General features: G+C 39.2%; 1 protein-coding gene across 1 annotated transcript in view; it reads left to right on the forward strand.

Moving 5' to 3' along the window:
* Positions 1-23,950, forward strand: part of DLGAP2 (DLG associated protein 2) — a 387,953-nt gene that overhangs the window by 271,773 nt on the left and 92,230 nt on the right. The window contains exon 3 of the mRNA XM_065630895.1: positions 19,737-19,802. The gene's annotated coding sequence lies outside the window, so the exon portion shown is untranslated. The remainder of the gene's footprint in view (positions 1-19,736; positions 19,803-23,950) is intronic.

Consider the following 23,950-nt stretch of genomic DNA (forward strand, 5'->3'; position numbering starts at 1 on the left):
GCTGAAAAACTCAGAAGTAGAAACTCCCAAGCTGTGTTTGAGGAGTTCAGCTGTATTTCATGTTTCAGAGCTTGAGCCGCTCAGGCAGAAAGACTGTCACTTGCCCAAGGTTTCAAATCAAGCCAGTGGCAAAACCAGTAATTAGGACCCACGAGTTCCTGATTCACAGCCTTCTCCAATTTGCCCAGATGCTGCCACTTCACCATCTTTTTTTCTTTTTGTTCTTTCTTCTTTTCAGAAAGTTAAGTGCACTGGTGAATTTTAATTCATCTCCGCTTGAAAGACCAGGGCATAAGAGCCTCAACAAGGCATGGCCAGTGGTACTAACCTGCCTCTTGAAAACTGAGAATAGGATATTGAACTCCGTTTTGTGTATTAAAATGAAATATTTATCACAGGAAATTTAGGGGAAAGGACACTGAAATGTCAAATTTTACATGATGGCCTAGCAGCAGAAAGGACAGCACAGATCTTCAGAGAATAGCTGAGGTAAAAATATTTTTTTATTCTTAGTCTTGCCATGCAGACTTCATTTATTTCAACAAACTGTGTCCTACTGCTATTCGACCCCTCAGCCCCACTGACATTCACCTACAAGAGCAATGCTTCACAATTTCTACTAATTGTTTTTCCTTTTGTAAATTCTTTCCTACTGGTAGATGTGCTTTTTTTGCATGCTCAAAAGCAGTTCTGTGGAAGTAAAATCTTTGCAAAGGGAATTGTTATGTAGCTTTTTCCACTCTCTGATTCATTGTGAACAGGTGATCTCCTTTTAAAAAATGTGAGAATCTTCCACTCATTCCTACCTGATAAAAGTTCAGACTTTTCTGCAACTTGCAGGTGTTCTATCTGCAGCCTATGGTCTGGATAAAACCTGAAAAATATTTTTGTACCTTTCTTGTTGCTCAGCCATTCATAGCTTAAGCCTTCATATTTTTTAATTATTTCAGACTTTCAGTCTATGCTGTGTTTGACTCCTTTCCATCATTTTCTTACATTTTGGTCACTGTCATAATCTCAAATTTGCTTTTAGGAATGAAGGAACCCCTCACCATGAAGGAGGAGGTCTTTTTATCACGAGGTCCTCTTCTGGTAACTGAAGCAATGTTCTCCTTCTCTTGGGTTTCCTTTGCATATTTCTATACCTTACAGAGCATGATTAAATCTTTTTTTTATTTTGTCTTTAAGGCTTTATAGTCTGCTTTGTTGGTGGTGGTGGTGTTTCTAGAGAGGTAACGCCGCACGTCTGGCACCTTGTCCCTTTTGCGCTAAACGCTCTCCGAATGCAGAAAATCAGCTCCCTGTTACAAACATATTGCTCTCCAAATAGAAGACCCAAAGAGAGAAGGGAGATGGTATGCACTGCAGGGTGATGATCAGAAAGCAAAAAACAAGTTCCAGGTTTTTTAGTATAGTGCAGCCTGTATAAATCATCAGGAGGAATTATCAATAACGAATACCAGAATAGTAGGGAAAAGAGATTACTAAAATGAAGAAGTGGAAAAGGAAGATGAATAAAAGAGGTTTGTGAATTGACCGCATTTTATCTCATTTAGGTTTTAATTTTGATGCACAGTGATGGAAAGTTGGACATAAACATTTTGTTATGGCAGAAATAGGCCTCAGATAAGTAGTGACTCATATTAAGGGATACTCTGAAAAATACTCCGAGATCTAAGAAAGCAGCAATAGAAAAGGCCTATTATTTGTTTGGTGAGTCATTTCTAATGCAGAATATTATCTCCATAGTATATTTTTTCCATTGACTTAGTTACTTGGAAAACGATTTCAGCAAATTTTTAAGTTTTGAAAAGCTATCTTCTGGGCTTCTTTTTGTTGTGTTTTGTTTTTCTCACAAAGTTGGTTTTGCCTAGAAAAAACAAGACAGTTGGCACATCTGAAGACAGGAGTCTCAGGACTCCAGCCACGTAGTAAACTAATGCCTGTTTTTATTGCTAATGATTTAACAGGAGAAAAACAAAAAGCAGGCAGTAGCATCACCTACTGCAACTTTGTAACCCACACAGAGCCACAAAAATTCACATCAATTCAGCAAGCAGAAGTCATTGCCAAATGAAAAAATGAAAGATTTGTTCTGGACAAATCTGTTATTTTGTATACCAGGTAGAATATTGGTACTGAAAGATACCTGAAACTTAAAAGACTTCCACACTTTTCTGTAAGTTTTTTAAAAGTTACTCTTTACCTTCAGTTTTTTAACCGATTATTGAGTTTGAAAGTCTTTCCACTTAGACCTTTAACAACTAAGGGAGAAAGGTAATATCTAGTCTTTAAGTAGTCATCTAGACAAATAAAATGGAACTTAAAAAAAAGAGCCTTCAGACTAGATTCAGTTACACATGCTTATTTCATGTGTCAGATACCTGACTGTCGATTTGCAATTAGTTCTTGACTCTGGGGAAGGAGATGGGCACCGTTGTATTCTTCTGTGGTACAGGAATATTATTACTTAAAGAGGTAAACTGATGCCTCATTCAAGCACTGAGTTATCAGTCATCAGGTTCTGTTGATTAATATCTAAAGAATTGTTTAAAGCTTCTTTGGTTCTTAGATTTATACCAGGTTCTTTTAAAAGACATCCTCACTTGGATTCAGCATTATTCCTCACCTTCTTCCTAGGAATATGTTTTTCTGTTTCCTTTCAGAAAAAAACTCTGGTTTTTTTGGTTGTTTTGGTTTGGGTTTTGTTTGGTTTTTGTTTGCATGTTTGTTTGTTTGTTTTTCAGGGGGGCCTTTTTCGTCCCTTTTTTTTTTCCCCCCCCAACACAATACATTTTTTAGGTAAGTAAAAGCTGTAAGTGGACCGAGGGATTAAAATTCACTTTAGGAAGGATATTGAAATTCTATTTAATTCTAATTCAACATAAAACCTCCAAAATTTTAAATTCTTCAGCCAGAAGAACTGTCCGGATTGGGCAGTTCCCATGGTGAGCCCGTCCCGGAGCTGCGGTGCTGCCCGGCTGAGCGTCTGGGCTGCAGCCCCGCTCCTGGGGAACAGACGGAGGGATCCCAGGGAAAATGAATTTGTTTCCCATGCTGACTTCTGGTGAAGCCTTGTTGGGATCAAAACATCTTCATAAAACATCTTGACTCCAGTGAACAGGAGCCAGAAAATGTTGGATATTTTTCTGAGCAGCACTGGTGTTAGCAAGATTTCAGTTTGCCATGAAGGCTTGGCTTTATACAGGTGGTTGATTGGTGTGAACTATTAGTATTTCTTTTTTACCTGCTCATGAGCTTTTACCCACTCATGAGCTTTTGCCCCATGTGCTATGGTTTTAAAATACTTTTCAAACAAACATTGGCCTTTCACCCATTTCAACAAATCCAGAAAAAATAATATTCTATTTCATTTTGCTGGTATTAACAATTTTCTCACCACTGGTATGTGCATAAGCAATTGTTGTAATGAATGTACTGAATATTTTGGTATATTGATACATTGTGTTATAGAAGACTCAGAATGATGAAATAGATGCAAGATTAATGGAGAGAAAAACTTGAACATGTTTATAGAAATAATCTCTGATATAAAAAATGCAGTTTAAATGCCAAGGAATGTTAATTACTTACACTTTAACGAGGAAATTAATTAAGGCACAGCACAAGTACAATGTAAGAATGCCTGTTGCTTTTCTCAGCAGATAATTGGTAGCTTTGAAATACTGAGAAAAGCCAAGCTTGAGACATACAAGGCTATTATAGGGCCTGTTATTTCATGTAGAGGTGAGTTGTGGGTACGTACTGAAAATAAAGTTAACTTCATAAAGGAACCACCAAGAAAAATCTGGAGCCATAAGGAAAATGATGCATGTTTAAAAAAAAAAAATTCTTAGAAGGAAGTCAGTGAAGTTGTACCTGCAGAGAAATCACAGCAAGGAAACTAGGCCAGACAGGTGAATAGGATGAGGACAGATCCTTTCAGTTATCTTCTGAGGGGTTACCCCCCCATTTTCCGAATTCATGGCCATGGAAAATGGAGAAGACTGAGCAAAATATATAATTTCTTAGTGTGAATTATCAAAAGGAGAAATGTATTCTTGGCTAAAAAAGTTTGGGCTAGTTGTGCAAAAAGCTAAGGAAATTATTTTGGTCGTCATGGGAAAGTCTCTTAGTATCAAGGAGACTATAACACTGTCACATATCTACTCCTACAGTGGGATGTCTTAAATATTTCAGACAGGAAGTATTCTAATAATCTGGGATAAATGTGATGCTCCTGCTTACTATGCTGGTTAGAGATTTTTCCGGTTTGCACTTGACAAGCAGGCAGTAGGTTTCTACCACTATACCTGTAAAATTCATGTCTGATAATCTGATGAATCTTGATGAAAGGCAGTTTTATGTTTTGGCCATATGTTTTGCTTTCTATAGATGTATCATATTCCTCCTAATTGTGGTCAAATGGATAGAAGAAAGGCAAGAAGAGTGTAAACAACCAAAGGAAGCACCAGTGACTACTTGTGAAAGATTCCCAGAGACTCTTTCATAGAGTTTACCATATACTACATAATATAAACAGCTAAATAAAAAATCTACAGCACTTTTCATTAACTACTGACTGAAACATTGAAATTACTTTTATTCATACTTTCACATGGTTCATTTAGTCTTAGATGCATCTCCGGAGGAAGTTTGATTCCTGTAAATGGAAATAAATACATATGCCAATTAGTGATGCCTTTTGAATTCACTACATGACAGTGCAGTCCTATATTGCCACTCCATTTACATGTCCATTTATTTACCATTAATGGTAGGTTACTGAGTTCATTTCCAGAAGTCTTACGTGTATATTGTCACTATATTTACTTGCCAGTTACCTTGATTGAGTCATTATCTATGCAACAGATATCTGTATCTTCCTACTTAGACCACCCAAACATTTGCTTCTTTGTTGCTTTTATTAGCCTTTCCAGTGCTGTTGCTCATCCTTGAAGTTATTTGTTTTTATTAAAAAAGACCATGATGAAAAATTCTATGGCTGTAGCATTTCCAGGCTACATCAGGCTGTCCCAGATTGTGCGCTTTCTTCATGAACTGTTTTCAGTACTAGTAATTCTTCTGCTGAGGATTGGAAACACTGTAATAATACTAGGAGCGACTAGTAGAATAAGTCCATTATTAGTTAGTTATTTCATTACTTATGAATTAATTAGTTCTTCTATTACTTAAATCTGGCATTGTAGCATCAGGAAACCATGAGCTGATATATGCACACACATAAAGATGCTGCAAACTTAGAAGACTAGTATTCATAATCCCAAGATGAGCAAATAACAGGATAAATGACTACAATATGCAGACTGAGAAGCGGTTTACAGATATCATGCTAATTCAAGGGTTTGAAGTTCTTTTAATTGAGTTTTCCTTGTTATTTATAACTTTTAACTGGAGTTTTCAGGAGAAGAGAGATGTTGCCAAGTGAGAAACTAAACAAAGGAAAACAGCTGGGGATGGTTTAGAGGCTTCTGGGTCTACCCGAGCCTGGTTCCGTGTGTCCAGAACTCCAACAGCATAACTTAGTAAGTGGCAAAGCCAGCCCTGTTGTGCTGTCCTGGACAACATTATCCACGGACAAATTTATACTACCATCAAGTGTGATTTCCATTAATTAGTTCTGCACATTAGTTGAGGTCGTTAGCTCCAGTACTGATGACAGCGAAGCTGCTGCTGTTCAGGCTTCAGTGAAGGTTTTACCAGGACCCTGTGTATATTCTTGGTCGCTAAAGCCTGAGTTGCTATTGCTTAGCAACTGTTGATTTCTAACCAGGTTAAAGTTACACGTGCTGCAATCATTCTTAATAAAAAGGCATGTGATATCGAGCAAGTGTGTGTGTGTGTGAGAAAAGAAGGCTGAAGATGGATGTAAGTAGTTAATCAGCATGTGGCAGATAGAAGTGAGTTTGATAGCATAGGAGGCTCTGCCTTCACTACCTAGATGATGGAGCAAAATTCTGGGGGAAAAAAGGTGGATTTGAGTGTAACGTTTGGTGACTTTTTGTAGCACAGAAAGCATTCCACCAAAATATGTTATGTTCCATTTCTTTAAATGGTGGCAAGTTTTAGTCACTGTTTTATGGAATGAGCTGTAAAGTAATATCCTCATATTTTTGCATTTAGGTAGTGTAAATTATGGTAATTTCACAGTAAGTATGGAGGATATTCGAACAGGTACAGGTCTTATTTGGAGGACTGAACATCTGCTTTGTTCTGGTTTGGACAGAAAACAGTTTTTCACTATCACAGGAAATTTCAGGATTGCAGGTTTTCAGAACTGCGACAGAACTGTGTGGTGGATTGCCCCAAGCCAGCAGCCAAACACCCACGCAGCTGCTTGCTCACTCCCCTCTCCCACGGGATGGGGAGAAAATAGAAGGGATGTGAGAAGACTCATGGACCAAGATAATGGCAGTTAATAAAGAAAGCAGGAGCTGCACATATAAGCAAAGAAAGCAGAGGAATTCGTTCACTACTTCCCACCAGCAGGCAGGTTTTCAGCTGCTCCCTGAAAGGCAAGGAGTCAGCATCCATCACGATTACTTGGGAAGACAAATGCCATAACCACAAACTTTTCCCCTTCCTCCTCCTTCTCCTTATGGGGTGGCATGAAGAAAGCTAGCCCCATCCCAGCCAGACCCAGCAGAAACTGAAGCTTTCCTTTTTTCTTCTTTCTTTTTTCTAAGAAAGGCTGAAGAAAGGTATGGACAATGGTGGCAATATAAGAAATGCAAACACATTCTTCTGCTTTTTCCACTTTACTTGACATTCTTCATTTCTGGCATGCTGAATCAGCTTCCCCTGCCTTAACAAATCTTTAGTCATTTAAATTAATTTAAGTAGCAACAACAGAAGAAACTAGGAAAGATCAAGGCCGGAACACCATGATACTTTAAGCGGCTGATCAGAGTTTGAGAGACTTGCTTTCTAACCCCAGACCTGACCCAGATAAAGTAAAAGCTGACAGCAGCTTCTCCTAGGCTGAATCAATGTCAAAATTAGAAAGTTCTTCTAAGAAAGAATTCCTTCTCTCTTTGACTGGAGGAGGAAACCTTCATCAAAATTGATACATTGCTGCAAAAACACTTAGGTCTCAGAGAGCTGATATTTCCTAGGAATGGGGGGGGGAAAAAGAGAGAAGAAAAACAACAACAACAAAACCAACAAGAACAAAAAAACCAGCTTTATTTATCTGTCAAGTAGTAAGTAGTGTAAAATTTTCTCAGGAGATCCAGAAGGATGGGATGCATACAGTAAGGCAGGCTCAGAGGTGATGTTTTGAATAAGAAACTGCAGTCGTGTGTAGAGCACAGAGCGGAGCCATCGGTGCTCCCAGAGGTGATCACCCACGCTGATGTCCTGTGGGAGACAATTCCACATATAAGAACTGAGGATGCAGCAGCCAACTTTAACCCATTAAATGCTTTCAATGCTAGAAACTGATGGCTAGAAAGTCATTGTTACATGCTGCTTATCAGAGTGACATCTTTGTGCTGTATTTAGTTTTAGCTGCCACTTTCACACAGTCATGTTCTACCCGCCATGTGTAAATACGTGGTGTTTTCAGTGCCTTTGCCATTTTCCTTTGATCTGACTCAACATAAAGTTTAACCAACAGAAGGTCTTGTATGAACAGACTGCATAATTCAACTCAAATTAGCTTTTTGTTCAGAGTCCGGAGAATGAATACAAGAAGTTATGTTACTTTCAAAATAAACCCATTAGTAATCATTAAAGTAGAACTCAAATGCAGACAGCATTACAGCTGCATAAAAAAATGGAACTGGAAGTCAAACATTACTACTAATCACTGCCATTGTCCTGAAAGAGCAGAAATTAAGCACTAATTTAAACTCATTTTAAATCCCATTACCGGGAGACCAAATTGCTAAAAATGTGGAGGCCTTACTCATGGATTTCAATAGAACAAAACCAGCTTTGCATTCTGAAACACTCACAAATGTCCTTAAGAGATACTAGAATGACAGCCTAGGAGCCATATACAATTGCGTGGGTGAATAATGGGTATGTGGAGGCAAGATTCCCAGTACTGTCTTGCTGATGTGACTTGACTCTGATGGAGTGAGAAGCTGAGAGGTTATTTTATTCCACTTGCCATTTCATTCTGAGACAGCGAAGGAGGGCGGAAAGTTTTGTAGTGATGGACACGTCTCCTGTGGGAATTGACAGAATTCACTAATTCATTTTCAGCCAATGAGTTTGTCACCTCCAGCCTGGGCTTGATTTGAGCAGTGCATCAGAAATGAAAATCTCAATATTCCATTTGCAGATCTCTGACCTTTCTGGCAGCCCTATTTATGGCCCTGAATAAACAAAGATATGGAGAAGCAAAATGGGCCCAACAGTAATAATTTATTTTCTGTTTGTAATGTGAGCTTGAAGACTCCTATACAAGCCTTTCTACTCCTTCCCCCAAAAATGCAGCCATGGCTGATACACGGCATGACTATATGTAACATCCCAGCAAAGAGCAAATGTTTATGGATGTCCTAAACAGTTTTTAAAGTAAGATGGTGCAAAAAACAGATTGCCATTGAAAGTTACTGCATTCAAGGAAATGATACTGCCCAAATGTAACTGTAAATTCAATTATGTGTTAGTTCCCCATATATTTGGTGTCTGTGATTATCAGATCAAAGTGAGGGCCCCGTCACACCACTGGGTTGCCATAGCTTAGCAAGTGATCATGTGTCTGCTGAGCTTTGGTAACTGAGCTTGTTTACACCATTATACTATTAGCAAATACAAGCTAATTCCAAGTGCTTTTACCCCCAGGCTATGGCTTAACTAATTTGACTTACCTTACAGGCAGATGGGTAGTAAGACCAATAGAGCTGATAGGCTTAAGCACATTAAACCATCAAAACTTGATCAGGTATCTAAGCTGTTATTATTAAACACTTTTTTTGTTGAATTTGTCAGCTGTGTGAGTTCCTCCAAAGAACAAGTTGGATGTATTCCTGACTGTGCATTGTTTCCCGGCAGGAAAATGCCGGGCTGACATCTGTCTGAAGAACCTTCGGTGTATCGCAGAGACTAGGAACAGCCCACATGCATAATGCCAGTGACTTTGGCCGTGCATGGGTACTTGCCCATGTATAGACCTCAATGAGAAATTCTTCTAGTGAAGAAGGTCTGGGAACTATTTCACTTGTGTAGCTCAGGAAGGATTAGCAACACCTAAATGTGAAAGAAGTTCAGGTTGTCCCCGTCCCAGTGTAGCAGCTACAAGCATAAATGCAGATAGCAAGGTGACGTGAACAAATAGCTTCTTTGCTGAGAGAGCAAATATTTGTGTTCATTTTCTCAATTCCTTTTTAACTGATCATGACAACCTGGCTTAATGCCATTTTGCTTTAAGCCCTCAACTGAGGAATGGAGGTGAAGAGCCCAGCCACCCAGCGCTCCTCTGAGTCCCCGGGGAGGTGGGTTCGACAGTGGTCAATCCACAGCTGCCCACTCCTCTCCATTAACAGTAGAAGACAAGGATGCCCAGGCTCCAAGGTGCTTCAATTCAAAGCCTACGCCTGGGAAATGAAATGAAAAATTAATCTCTTCTGGTGAGATCAATCCAGCAAACTTTAGGATTAGGAACCAGCCAAGCATTTGCGCACCTTTTTGCAACATCCCGAATATTGATTCTGCCCACCCCACAATACACAGCTTTTCACTGGCCAGATGCAGAATTGATTCTCCCTCACCTGCATTTCTGTTTGTGTAGTAGGGAAAGTCTAAATAACCCAGCAGCTGTGCAGGGGGTAGTCAAATGTCACAACCAAGAAACAGAAAGGTCCACATCAGCCCCAGTATAATTGGGTTTAAAATGTAACATGCTGGCGTGTCTGTGTATCCCGAGCAATCATAGAAATATGTGCTATATATGACACGGTTTCTAGAGCAACCAGAGAGGTCCCGAGGAGGGTGGCACCCCCTGAGCAGAGTGCTGAACAAATGCATTAGTGAGAAAGCTCTCTGTGGTGAGGTAGCTGGCAGAAGCCTTTTCTTTATAAAGTTCAAACTTCCTCAAGCTGAAACTGTTTATGGGTCAGTTCCAAACAAATTCCTTCTTTAAGTAAACATGTGGGGGAAAAAAAAAAAAAATAGAAATTTTTAGAAGTTTCATTTTTCCAGCTTGGACTTGTGTTGCTTCAGATGTCTTTAACTTGTGAAGAAGGTCCAAACTGTATGAAATTATTTTTGAAAACATAGAAGTTTCTTTCATTTTAGACTCTCATTTTACAATTTTATTAATTTCAAGAATTCTAAGTTGAGATTTTTAATTTGTAGTTGACAATTGCTATGGGAAGGGGAAACAGTGTCTTTGCTGTTTCTAATTACTTGCAGTCATTCATTAAAGACCCTGTGGTATAAATAACTCAGTAGGGCATATAGTTGGGAGTACGTGTACATAAGCATGCACAAAATGTGCAGGTGAGCTTTAACCTGTGACGTATTACTTGCACCTCAGTAGTATTATGGCTGAGGCTGGTAGGAAAGGAGGAAGAAAAGAAAGGAAAGACTGGTGGTGGAGAGTTAAAAAGAAAAAGAAGAAAAACATAAAGCAGATCTCTGAAGGATATGGGAAAAAGAGGGATATGGGACAAGGGGACTGGCTAAAGATGAGGAAGATGAAAGGAAGCAGATGAGAGAGCAAGACTTGCATTGCAAGTGCGTTGTGGGGCAAGGATGAGGGCGGGTGTAGGATCTAATGACCATTTAATGGAAAATCCATTAAGTCTGAGGGACAGAACTGAGCCTCTGAGCATAACTTCAGTAGTATCTACAGGAGAATGAAAACATAAGGCAAAGAAATAAGGCATCCTGATCCATCAGTCTTTGCCTGCTACAGCTGCTCCGGACCCATGATTTTTTCTAGGAAGAAACCTTGTTTTGGTTATTGCTGGTTTTGAGAGGGAAAAATGGCTCATTTAAAAGAGACTGGTATTCCATATCTGCTTAAATTGCCAAAAGGAAGCTATGTATTATATTTTATGTAACCATATTTACTAAATAAAAAAAATCAGCTTTCAATCACAACACCCCAACATTTAAGTGTTCACAGAACTCCTCACCAAAACTGGCTTGTGTAGGAATTAATATGTTTGAGCTCTCCCTCTACTCTCCTTTCAGCCTTTCACATACAGAAAAATCCATACACATCAAGTCCTGGTAATATAGAGCTTCATCATCTAATGTCAAAAGGCCTTACTGAGAGTTTTCACAGTTGCAGCTAATCGCAGTGCTCAGTGGAAGTGCTGACTTTGCCCTCACATCCCAGGTTTTGGTGTGATATGACAGGGAGTTTGATATGATGCCCTCATATCAAGGGTTTTTCATGCTGGATGTCTCCTACCATGGTAAACTGGTGACTACTATGATTCATATCCAAGATCAGTGTAACAAATGCAGTTGTTCGCTAACGCTAAAAGAACTTATTTATGGAACATTTGAAAGACAGGGACAGCACTCGAACCTTTTGCCCTACCATAAAACAAAGCTGTAAAAACAGAATGCCATGACCCACTAGTAATAATTGTTGTAGATCTGGTTGTGGTTTTTAAGAAACAGTAAATATAGTGTGAGCATATCTAGTTTTAACCTGAAAATGGAAAGGTTACAAAACCCGTGTTCCATCAAACATAGTTTAACATTAGAGATCTCAGTCATTTTTAAGGAGAGTCTTAAAGGAATGTTTTCCTTCAAAGTACATTTGAAATATATTTAAAAGACTAATTGCACCTACAGTTTATTTTTTCTACATGTCAGTTCCATTTTCCATGCATATGCAGAAGATAGAAGGATCATTAAATACCTACACCCATTCAGTAAGACAAAGATCATGAGTTTTCTTTTCACAAACCAGGGAAATCCAGGGATGTTTTTTGTGTATTTTTAGGAGAGGTGTAAGCCAACCTTTCTGACTTGTATACTTCTCTCTCACTACAGCACTTTGTCCTACGGTTTGTCCTGGCATTCTTCCTCACTTTGGTCTCTTTTAAGTTTACATATAATTTCTCCAGGTATTTTAGTAGACTGAGTAAGCACTTTTCTGACACCACAGTTAAGCCTTTGCAGCTGTGCAAAATCATTCTAACTGTGCTCGTGACCTGCGTTTTCTATTTGCTCTTTGCCAAGGCCCAAGATAGACTTCTTGGACCTCCTCAGGTGTCCACCGTGGAGGCAGCTGCAAGTCCTCCCGAAAGCTGTCACAGCAGGTGGAAGATGAATGTGTACAAAAAAAAGCAATTGTTGCATTTTACCTGGGAGGAGGAAAAAGCATGGATTCTGAAGAGCTGTAGGAGGGAAGAGGTAAAGGTTTTTCTGGGGTATCCAGAAGTCTTGGGCTCACAGAATAAGGGTCATTATTCACAATAATTAATTGATATATTCTTTTGTATTCCCACTTTTTAATATAGAAGATTTGGGATTCCTATTTCAGATCCTAAAAAGCAATAAAAGGTAAATGGCTTATTTGGCAGATTGACGCAGTCATTCAGCTGTGAAAAATGGAGGAAGAAAGGGCTTTTAGGAATTTCCTAGTCTGTTTGAAGCTCACAATCACACGGAGCCATGTCTGAACACAAAGAGTTATCACTGGCTTGCTCTTCTTGCTTGCAGTCATTTGCTAATTTTGATAAGGCAAGAACAGAATTATTTAACTGAATTTGTCATTTAAATTCTAGAATGACTGAAAAGTGAATCCGCTTTCACACTCCACAGCATTATCCAGAACCTTTTTGCATTTATTGTTTGAAGCAGGACAGGGAAGAGGAACTTTCAGATCCCTGGGATAAAAGGGGTAAGGCAGCTTTGAAAGGCTTCCAAGGAGCAGAACGACCCTGGGTGGCTCTGAAAAGGCTGCTGTGGGGAACCAAAGCCTTTCAGGGTGATCACCACAATATTGCTAAGGCAACCCGTGTTTTGTGGATGATTTTCACTTGCCAAAAGCTGGGTGGCAGGAGTTGGGGCTGCCAAGACCAAGATGACCTCTGACAGCTTACGTGCTCCCCTGCAATATATTTCATTTTACGCTTTTTCCAATGTAGGACCTGAGGGATGCAGCCAGCTTCCTCTCCTCGATTTAATAGGCTGTGTGCCTGGCTACTGGCTGATAGCTGAAGCCTGGTTTCACAGTCTTGCTATCTGCAACCATGCTACATAAAAGTGGACAGGCTGGATGAAAGCAAGAGACCAGGAATTCCTCAGTCCTGCTCATCAAGGGGTGGGGAGGGTGACTGGTTTTAGCAGTCTTGGTAGTAACCTGAGCTAAGTAAAGTGCTGGGATTCTTCAATATTTATTAATGTATAAGAGAAACGTGCTTGCATTTGGAAAGCCAAACACATTGTCTCTCTTGGGCACAACTCAATATGAATAATGAATTCTCTGAGTTATGAAATAGGAGATGAAATATTTTAAAAACAAAACAATACAAAACAACAACAACAAAACACAAAAACAGGGAACTGCATCATGTCACTGGAAAAACCCATACCATAATGCTGTTTTAATTTGTGGCTGCTGTGTCTGAAAATGGCATAGCAGAGTAACAAAAATGTACAGAGAAGAGTGAGAAGTATGATGAAATATTCAGAATGGCTTTGCCATAATAAAATACTAAACATATCGATTCTTCAGTTTGGAAAAGAGAGGAGTGAGGCAGGGATATGATAGACATCTACACGATTATAAATGATATAGACATAGTGAATAGGGATCGATGATCCATTATGTTTCACAACCAAAGAACTAGAGGCACCTAATCAAGTTATCAGCCATCCTGATAAACAAACAAAAAGGAAATTATTTTTCAAATAAAACATAATTAAATTGTGAGGTGCATTGGCACAGGATGCAGTGGAGACTATCCGTATAAATGGTCTCAGAGAAGATTAGACAAATCCATAGAGGATAGATACTTTGGTGGCCATTAAAAACAATGGTCTAGATTAAACTTCCGTCCCAGGAAATCCCTTAAGTGCTGATTGCGGGAAGTTGGAAAGGTATTCTAGTCAATCTACATATTTGCCCTGTTTCCAGAAGCATCCACTTTGGGACAGTGCTGAAGGCAGCATACTGGAATGAACAAATCTATTCAATATCTGTCAGGAGCACTTTTATGTGTGTGTATGAGAAAAAAAGTAAGAACAATAAAAGAGGAGGCATGATGAGAAAAGCAAAAAGCAACTTAAATAACAGTGACTTTCTCTTACCGTTAATACTTTTCACACAGGCCTTTTGCAAAGGAAACCTCAATAACCTTAAATCTCCTACTATCACCTTTAATTTTTACTTCCATCAGGATTTTCCCAGCCCTGCTGTGCTTCTGTGTATTTGTTGCTTACCAGCATGCTTTCAAAACAGTGAACTAAGGAGTTAGCACTGGCAGGGGACCATTCCCACTTTGGAGGGAGCCAGCCAGAGAATGGGCCTTTGCCATGCCTAATTTACTACACAGATGTTGTGATATTGGTTGGATGTAATCTCTTAGATATCGGATTAGAAAAGGAATAGGTTTGCCACAAGTGATTTTGGCCAGTTGAGGAACGTCCAAATGAAGCCAATTAGGTGTCCCCCAGGAGGGGCGAGGGGGCCATAACGACACCCAGGTTTGCCCAAATTTGGCCATTTCCCTTATGTCAGGATCAGCCCAATGACAGTTCTCAGTGATACATAAGCTGTGGCAGACTGCGGAGATCTTTGTCTAGGGTCAAAGGCCACCTGCAAGAAATGCTTTAACTGGATAGCAGGCTAGCCGACTTCGGGGTACAGGAGATAACTCTTCTAAATCTCTAAGCACCTCTACACTGGAAGAGACAATTTGGTTTTCTCAGATCATGGAGTGATATGATGAGACCCCTTTATTCATACTCCGGACACGTTTTATGCTCTGTAATTATGTGATCAAATGAAGTTGCACCTGCTGTTTAGTCCAGACATTTTAGGACCTGTGTTTTCTTTCATCTGTTGACAGAGTTAATATGCCAGGTGCTACATAAGACAGAACTAGAAGAACAACAGCCACCATAGGGAGCTTATGGGCTGAAAGAAAAGAACACATAGAAAAAAATCAGTGGATGGTCCAGAGCAGGCCAGTAATAAATAAATTAAAATCCAATGAATGGAGAAGTTCAATATCAGTTGTAGTTCAGTCTTAGTTTTGTATTGTGGTGGCAAAAGCAGTTAACTGATCATAAGTCTTGCTGATGTGAGCCTCTTAAAGTACGTGAGCAACGAGCCTGCTGAGACTGGGGCCTGTTTTATGGGTGGATAGGTTATGGAAGAAGTATGATTAGGAGATGAAAACAGCATACCTGGTTATTAAGGACAGAATGAATGCATAAAAAGCGAGAGCCAACATAGAGGCATATCTTGGTGCAGACCTTTGCAGGTGAAGAAAGGGAATTTAAACTGATAGGTCAGACTCATAGAGTAGATCGAGAGCTTAAAACTGAGATGATAAAATTTAAAGGCTGGGTAAAGTGATTATCGAACTGAGGAAAAGCGGTGATATCAGGTGACTTCCGTGCAGTGACTGTCAAAATGTTCACTTAGACCACGGGCAGACAGTAGGCAACAGGGCAGAAGAGAACATGTGTTCGTTAGCTGGTACAGAAATGTCACTTTCCTGACCCACAACACAAACTAACATCCTACTGACCAACAAACCAGCACCAAGCGCAGCTCAGGCACGATTCCCTGTTGTCCCACAAGAGATTAGCTGCATCTCCTTTACCCATATTTTACATGGATGTAATTCTGTGGCCTTCAGCAGTTTTATTTTGGATTTACGTTGGGCTGTGGCCTATTCCCCTGACACAGAAAATGGAGCAGAAGCAGCTAAAGCTCCCTCTGTACTGTGACTCACCGGGAGCCACCACAGGCCTGGGCAATGGCAGCAGCCATCCCCACCACAGCGCACACCCTGGCCTGGCCTGGCCTGCGCTGCCAACCAGCACCTCCCCAGGTCATGTCTCCTCAGCGCGGTGAGGAACAGCACACTCCTGACAGACATCCAGCCTGTTCTGGGGACAAAAGCTGTGCCCTGCCTGCGTGATCTCGGGCGCTGGCCCGTGTCATTTCCCACTGTGCAGGTAGTAGCTTCAGGGTTGAACGAGCCATCTGGATCTGTCAAGCTGGTTCCAGCTTAGCAATGTCTCCTGATGTTTCCAACCTTCAGCCTGGAGATCTTCAGCTGTGGAAGGTTCCTAACACAGTCTTGAGTGTCGTTTGCGCCGTGTTGCACTGGAATGCATGACAGATCCATCACATCTCTGAAAAAGAAAAGGAAATACTAGATGTAAATGACAGTTTGTTCTCTCCTATTTATGCAGATCAAAGCATCATTTTACTATACATTCAGCTTTCACAGAAGGAGACATCTCTGCTGTTTTAAAGCCTATCATTTTTTGTCACTATTTTGAGCCCTCTTGGGAGTGAAGAATTGTCCCACAATTTTTTAGTTTCAGTTTCAGAGGCAGGTCTTTGCTTTCTATTTAGACCAGTCTGTGGTGCAGTAGTTTGGATATTGGGAAGAATTTTAACTAGTAATTGTGTCCCTTGTCTGTGGACTGTGTGTTCTGTACATTGTTTAAAACCTTAAATTGTAAATCATCCTATTTTCGTAACCTCATCTTTGTTTCCAATTCATTGCCCATTGAAACATTCCATACTAAGATTACCATTTTCCTCTATGTCCACCACTGTAGAACAATCTACCAGCAGGCCCACTGCATGCAAAGGGCAAGCTGAAGTACTATCGATCTATGAGACAGAGGAGGTGAATGACATAAAATGAATACATGCATTTTATGACGCTTGAATTTCAGCATGCATGAGAATTCTGTGTTAATCTGCCTGACTTCATTACTGTGAGATACAAAGGTTTCTGCTGTGCTCATGGATGAAGGATATGCTTTTCATTTCTGTGGTCAATAATAAAAATGGTGATTTCTAGGAAAAATATAAAACTGAAAAAAAAAGAGCCTATATGTCTATTGTTAAAGGAATGACTTTGAAGGAACTGGCAGTAGCCTTTTGAAAAGACAGTCTAAACAATGAATTAGTGATGTGGGTAGGTATAGTCTTAAAATATAAGAACTAAGAAGTCCTCATGCTTAGGAAGTAAACTAATCACTAAGGGCTACTCATAACCCTCATGTAGATTCATAAACCTGAGGGAATCACAAGGGAATTCTAAGTTTCTTTGAAACATTTGCAATTGACCCTGTTCAAAACAGAGCACAGCTTTCTTCAGAATGGAAATTCTAACTCTTTTGTGGTCTCTATAGGCTCTTCTAGACAACAGGCTCACTAACACTAACAAATGCATTCATATAGCGTAGCTATGAGAAAGAAATGAATGCTAATCCCAGTTCACTTGGATAACTGAAGCAGAAATAGTTTAACTGAATTGTCCAAATTTGCACAGGAATTCTTATGGCAAAGTCAGAATCTGACTTATGTATCCTTTTGCATGACCTTTCCCTTTCATTTTGAAAAATAAATTTATTTTCTTCTTTGTTCTCAAACACAACAACTCCATAAATGTTTTGTCTAGTTTAGCCTACCCCTAAAATTTTAGTCTAGTTTTGGGCAGAACTTGTGAGAATAATGCTGACTTCTTTCAAGGGATAAATATTTATTTTCTTCGGGTCATTCTCGAACTCTTTCTGAATATATGTACATGATATAACTTTGGAATAAATTAACAGCTTCTTTTTCAAAATATGAAACTACTGTTTCAATGTAAAGCTTCTTCATTATGAGGTTAGCGGTAAGATCTCCTGGTTACTTACATGAATATAAAGGTTCATTCAGAACATTTTTATTATAACTTTCATTTTGTTCATTACTCCTGTGCAGCCAAATTAGAGGACATACGTATGAGTTATGCAATATAGGCATATCATGTGAGCAAAGTCTCCATGGAAACTCCCTAATCTGTGCTTTTATTTAATTAGAGTTGTCCATTACCTCTCCAAATGAAATTTAATTTAAATTCATATGCCAGTCAGTTTTTAAAATTGTGTATGACATTTTGTCTGTCACTTAACGAGATCTCTACTAGGCTGTATTTCAGCAAAATCAGTTTATTTAACAATTGTGTTTATAAACAAGATGTTTATTTGACATCTTAGCTTATCCAGCATTCTTAACATCCTCGGGACTTATTTACTATGCAGTATCTGTGCTATACTACCCATTGTTATCAATTGTGTATTCTTAACCTCACAAATCATCAAAACCAGGAACAATTGTTTGAAAGTGTCCACATGAGTATATTCACTCATTTTGTTTGCTGTGAGATGATTGGGAAAAAATGATAGTACAAATAAAAAGTGCAATGAAGACCAAGAAATACACAGAGCACATGTATTTGTTAAATGGAGCATTGAAACAGGCAAAACAGCGTGTCTATTGTGAGCTGAACCACAAAACCCAGCTTGTCTGATGCAGGGATTGAGGTACTCTTACGAAAAGCCTGAGCTGGTTCAAAGTTACAGAAATGTCTGCCTGAGGGCTTGAGGAACTTCAACTGATGTGAGTTATTTAGAGGTCATCAGTCCTCTGTCACGCACTACAGAAACATGGTGTGCAATACATGATTTTTCTCTTTTTCTGAAGTACTGCTGGTCGAACATACAGTGAGAGGCTACGGAGTAGTCCACTCTGTCGCTGTTCTTTTGAGCTGTCTGTACTTGTAACACAGATGGTAAGAAAAAATACAGTGGAAGGCTGTATATACCCAAACAACTTCCACTCAGCTGAGACACCAGCAACTATGGATAATAAGGCAAAATAAATTTTAAAAATCTAAAAAGATAGTATTGTGTACTTACATGAAACACGTTACTGTGACATTTTGTATCCTAATCTATGTATTCTCAAGCTAATCTTGTATTTTAAGGAAGCATTACTGACCCAATTTTCCATATGCAGTTCTGTGTTAGGAATATCCTAGCTAAGTGCCGGGTCCAAATTAATTTGTATGCCAGCGTGACAAGGGCACAATGCGAAGGCAACAAGCTGCAGTTCTGAAGGTGATATAGGCAGGTAGCCAAGAGCCGCACTCAGGCCATTCAGCAGGTTTCTGCATTCGTACAGCATCGACAAATCATCTGAGCTTAAGTACTCTTCCAGAATTACAGAAGTTGTCTCTGGCACAGAAGTAAATTTTATTGACAGGAGAAACTCACCGTCACAGCGTTATCTGAGATCAGAGTTCCAGAATTGAAACGGTTGTGAATAAACGGTAAAGAAAGTTCCCTGAGAATTGTGAGTGGCATTATTATCATCAGAGGTGGGAAGTGCTAAAGGCACCACTGGAGGACTGACAATAATGATTCTTCCTGAAATAAATACATTAAGGCTAAAAGGCAATAGAATTCAATGTGACTAAGCAAAGCTGAAAAGAACAATGTAAAAGATGTTTTAAAAAAAAGCATTTATGAATATTATGACACGATGTGAAAATGTCTGGCACAACTAAAAAAAAAAAAAATATGAACACCAGAAAAACGGGTAAGGAGGAATAGATAGTGCAGATAATAGCACCTCGACAGCTTCACGGTGTCACAGATACTGAATGGTAATAGGTATCACTGATTGGATTTAAAAACTAGTGGAGAGTTTATGTCTGGGTATACAAAAATATCTGAATTATTAAATAGCTCCTTTGTTTCTGTCTTTTCAGAAGAAGAGGGTGGCGATCTGCTCAAGTCGGGCTTCAGTTTTCCAGGGACGCCAGAGGAGGAGCTAGGTACAGATACCATCTCTCAGATAACTGCTACTGCTGGGGCGGCCGTGGGGGCAGGAGGCTGCTCGGGGGCACAGCCCGGCCCCAGCCATACAGCCCACAGCAGGCATGGCACCCATGCCCAAAAACCTCTCACTCCATGCCCAAAAAACCTCTCACTCCAGTCCTGCTGGGAATTTCTGACCTGCTGTGTAAGGTTAGAGAATCGAAAGCAGAAAAACATCAGATTTGGGTAACATCCAGGCAACCATGAATTCAAAAAAAGGTGTTCAAGGAAATTATCAACTTTCCTTCTTTTGTCCTTTTTGTCTTACCCTTTAGAAAACATAATAATTGCCGAAAGAGTTGTCAATGTTACCTTTTAAATTTAAGAAGAAATCAGAAACTCATAGAACCCATCAGTGACATCTTGATACCTGTGTTTCAGAAAGCCAGTAGTAAAATGTCCCACTGGCTTTCGTGTAGCCAGATTTATACCTTTCAGATTGTGTAAAATTGAGTTTCTGTTCCTGGAATTTCATGTTCAGATAGTCACTGTTTTATTTGAAATCCATCAAAATTTTGATTTATATGCAATTACTTTATACGGTTATTTTTGGAAGAGAAATATGGAAAGTGTTTTCTGTGTGTTTGCTTCTTAAAGCTCCCTTTATTCAAAGTGAGTGTACCTACATTTCAGACTTTAGTGTAACAGTAATATTTCTCCTTTTATGCATATGCTTATGTTAATACTTTGCAATGGTTTTTTTTGCACTATTAGTATATTTTTGTATTTGACAAAAATATTATAAACTCTCACCCTGACCTTATTGTTTGACATTAACAGGAGCATAAATCATAGTTGCTATATTAAGAAAAAAAAAAAATACCAAACAGTTTGAACAAGGAGCATGAATTCAAGCAGGGGATGTCATTATGTTAAATTATCTCTTAGAGCCGGATTTTCTAAAACAAGTGATGTTCCCACTCAGTTACGCTCAAGTCAGAGAGTTCCATAAACATTCGGTGTAGAAATATCTGTATCAGTCTTGTTTGTCCACTTAATATTAAAAAACTAGTAAAAAAAAGCTACAGGATAAGTTCCAAAGATCAGTCAGAAGGAAGAGACTAAAGAACCTTTAGGCAGTTTCTGCCTTAATTAAAATAGTGTAAGAGAGAAGGCACAATTAAACACGAGGCTCCATAGGAACAAGTGAATCCTGTGGAGGAGTCATGGAATGAGCACATCTCTCAGCCTTCTTGGACATTCGGTTGGTTGTTTTTTTCCTGCTGCCCCATTTCACAGCACACAGGAAGGAATTCAGATGCCCTGTGGTAGAATTCACCTCATCGAACAGTTGGAAAGTAGTGCAGATGTAGATGTCTGAACTGTAGATATCTGGACTTCCTTTTGAGTCAATAACGGGTGATAGACTTTTCTAGGACATTGCAGATTTGGCCTACTTTAGAGGCTTAACTTAGGGTGAGATGAATCATGTCAAAATTGTTCTCCTTCGCATTTGGTTGAGAAAGAACTGCAGGATTTCTGAAGCCAGAGTAAATGATGTACAAGTCAATGGTATTAAATGTCAGGTGTCTACAAGAGTAAGGACCCTTGTATGAAATAGGTAATCAAAGATTAACACAGATATGGCTAAAGTGATCAATCATCCAGCACCCTGATTAGGAAAAAGATGGGGGATTAGTCAAAAGAAATGAGGAACAAGAAAGTAAAAAACAAGAACAAAATTGCAAACGGACTACAAAGAAACTAAGCTGCTTTCAAAAACTTCAGCTATTTATGACCAGAGGACTGAAAAAAATAGGCTAAAAGCAAGGGAGGATCTGTCATTACTGCTAAATTTTGTGTGCCTAATGGAGTCCTCTATAAGTACCAACGATCACAAGGTAATGAATGGGGAGAGGTGGATGGTCTTAATATTTTCAGTAGGAAACCAGTCCTCCCGACTGGACACCATCAGTAATGTAAAAACATATGATGTCCCATTCTCCCAATCACTATAAAACAAGGAGCATACTATGGAAGGTGGAAATTGGGAAGACTGTTATAAAAGTTTTGGGAAAGTCAGTTAAATCCAGTGTAGACAAGGTCTGCAGTTACAGCTGTGCTAGTGATTAACATCTCTACAGACAGCTGGGACATATCTGTCTGTCTGTCTGTCTGTCTGTCCCCCAGTGGTGTGTTCTATTACTTGAATATTTGAGTACAAATCCATGAGCTGAACCTAACACTAGTGAAAATGCTACAGACTATTAGATCTTTCTCAGTCTCCACTTTTTCTTGCTGTTGCACATGTATGAAGGTGAATATTCATTGGAGAGAAATCTGTATCTGGGTGGATACTCTAATCACTGGGCTATGGAAAAGAGCTCTCTCTCTCTCTAGATATCTCTGTTAATATGTACTCCAATGACTATGAACTTATTTGGCATGAACACCCTCAGTGTGAAGGACTGCTAGAGATATTCATCCCTGGAAGAACCACAGAAAGGGCTTTCCTTGAGAAGTAAAACCCTTGCCCAAGTCAATGCAGAGCAGAGATGGTATTCTGTGAGGCAGCTCTAACTACAGGGCCATTAGTTATTCTAGACTCTTGTACCTGTTCACTTTCCAAAGGAGCTTCAAGCTACGTTCTCTCCGGTACAGAAAAATCTCTGGCTCCAGGCCCTTATTTGTAAAATGAGTTCAATATTTCCTAGTGAGGTTTCAAGGCTTTGGTGGGGATTAATTAATGTTTGCACAGTATCTCACCAGAGCGAAAATATTATTAATACAAGGATCCATTGCTTTAATTGGGAAAAGGTATCAAGGGATGGGACTGATCTCAACTCTTTTACATTATTGATTTTCTAAAAGACCCCATTAGTTAAAAGAGGCAGAAAAGCGATGATTTCCTTCAAAAAAAGCTTACTCTAGCATTCATAGTCTCTTCTCAAGGACAATATTTCATAGCTTTTCCATTACCATTTATTTGTTAACAGAGTTCAGGGTGATAAGTATTGTCATGGTTACAAGATTCACACTCACACCAAAAACTCCTGCTCTTTTTGCTAGGAATATCTCAAATAAGCAACGTGATAAAGGTAGCAGGGCATGGTGGTAGAAGCAAGAGATCTGGCATGTGTGATCTCAAACAGCTCACTCTAAGTCTCATGGAAACTGAACTTCTTCCAATTCCAAGCTTTCTTCTAGCTGGTGGCTACAAAATCTGAACACTATTCATGTATTAGAAAATAAACATTTTATGAAGCTACTCTTTTCTATGCAAACTGGAAACTTCTCACAGTCTTGTTTACTTTAGGCATGTGTAGAGTCAAGAAACAATTTGCTTTGGGTGTGAAAAACAAATGGTGCAATCTTAACAATAAACGTATGGAAAATGTGCCATGTATAAATGGCATTCAAACAGTAGAAGAAACATGTGAACAGGGAAGATGGGATGAACTTTAAATATAGATTTTAATAGAGTAAGGAGGGAAAAATAGATTGTTGAAAAATTACTTTAACTCCTTTTTATAAATAAGGAAAACAATTATTTTACACAAGTTTAACACTTGGCAGCTTATAATGTTAAGCAAAGAAAGATAACTCACATTAAAGGCTTTTTGTTTCAGTAAGTTGCTCTTTTCAGGAAAGGATATTGAGTTGATGTTAAGAAAAAGGTTAAAACCTATTAAATAGGTTGCAGTTATTAATAGTGCTCTTAACCTGCCCCAATTGCAAAGTAAACTGTTAAGGGAGTTTAAGGGCAAGTTACCAAAATGTATTTTTATTTCGCAGTGTTGCAGTCATGCTTTTGATTAATTGGTACAGTTCAAGTGTCAGACAGTAACTCATGGTTATTCAATCACTGTTGATTGCATGATCATGCCTTTATGACCTTATGTGTAGAAAGGAAGAAAGGATATAACTGCTCTTGAAATAAAAAAATAACTAAAGGCCTGACTTTCCAGTCTGTCTGTCTTTCTACCTAATTATCCAGCCTTCCTCAGTGCAGTCAGTGTCTGAACACTCTCCACTTTTCATGGGTTTTAGCTTTGTCTAACAGGCTTTTCCCAAGGACAGACAAGGGGTTGGCAGTGGGCACTTGGCTGTCTGTGCCAGATCCATCCTCGATCCACCTCCCTCCAGAGCACCCAGGGATGATGGT

The sequence above is a fragment of the Caloenas nicobarica genome, chromosome 3 (genome assembly GCF_036013445.1).
Source record: "Caloenas nicobarica isolate bCalNic1 chromosome 3, bCalNic1.hap1, whole genome shotgun sequence".
In the NCBI taxonomy this organism is placed as follows: domain Eukaryota; kingdom Metazoa; phylum Chordata; class Aves; order Columbiformes; family Columbidae; genus Caloenas; species Caloenas nicobarica.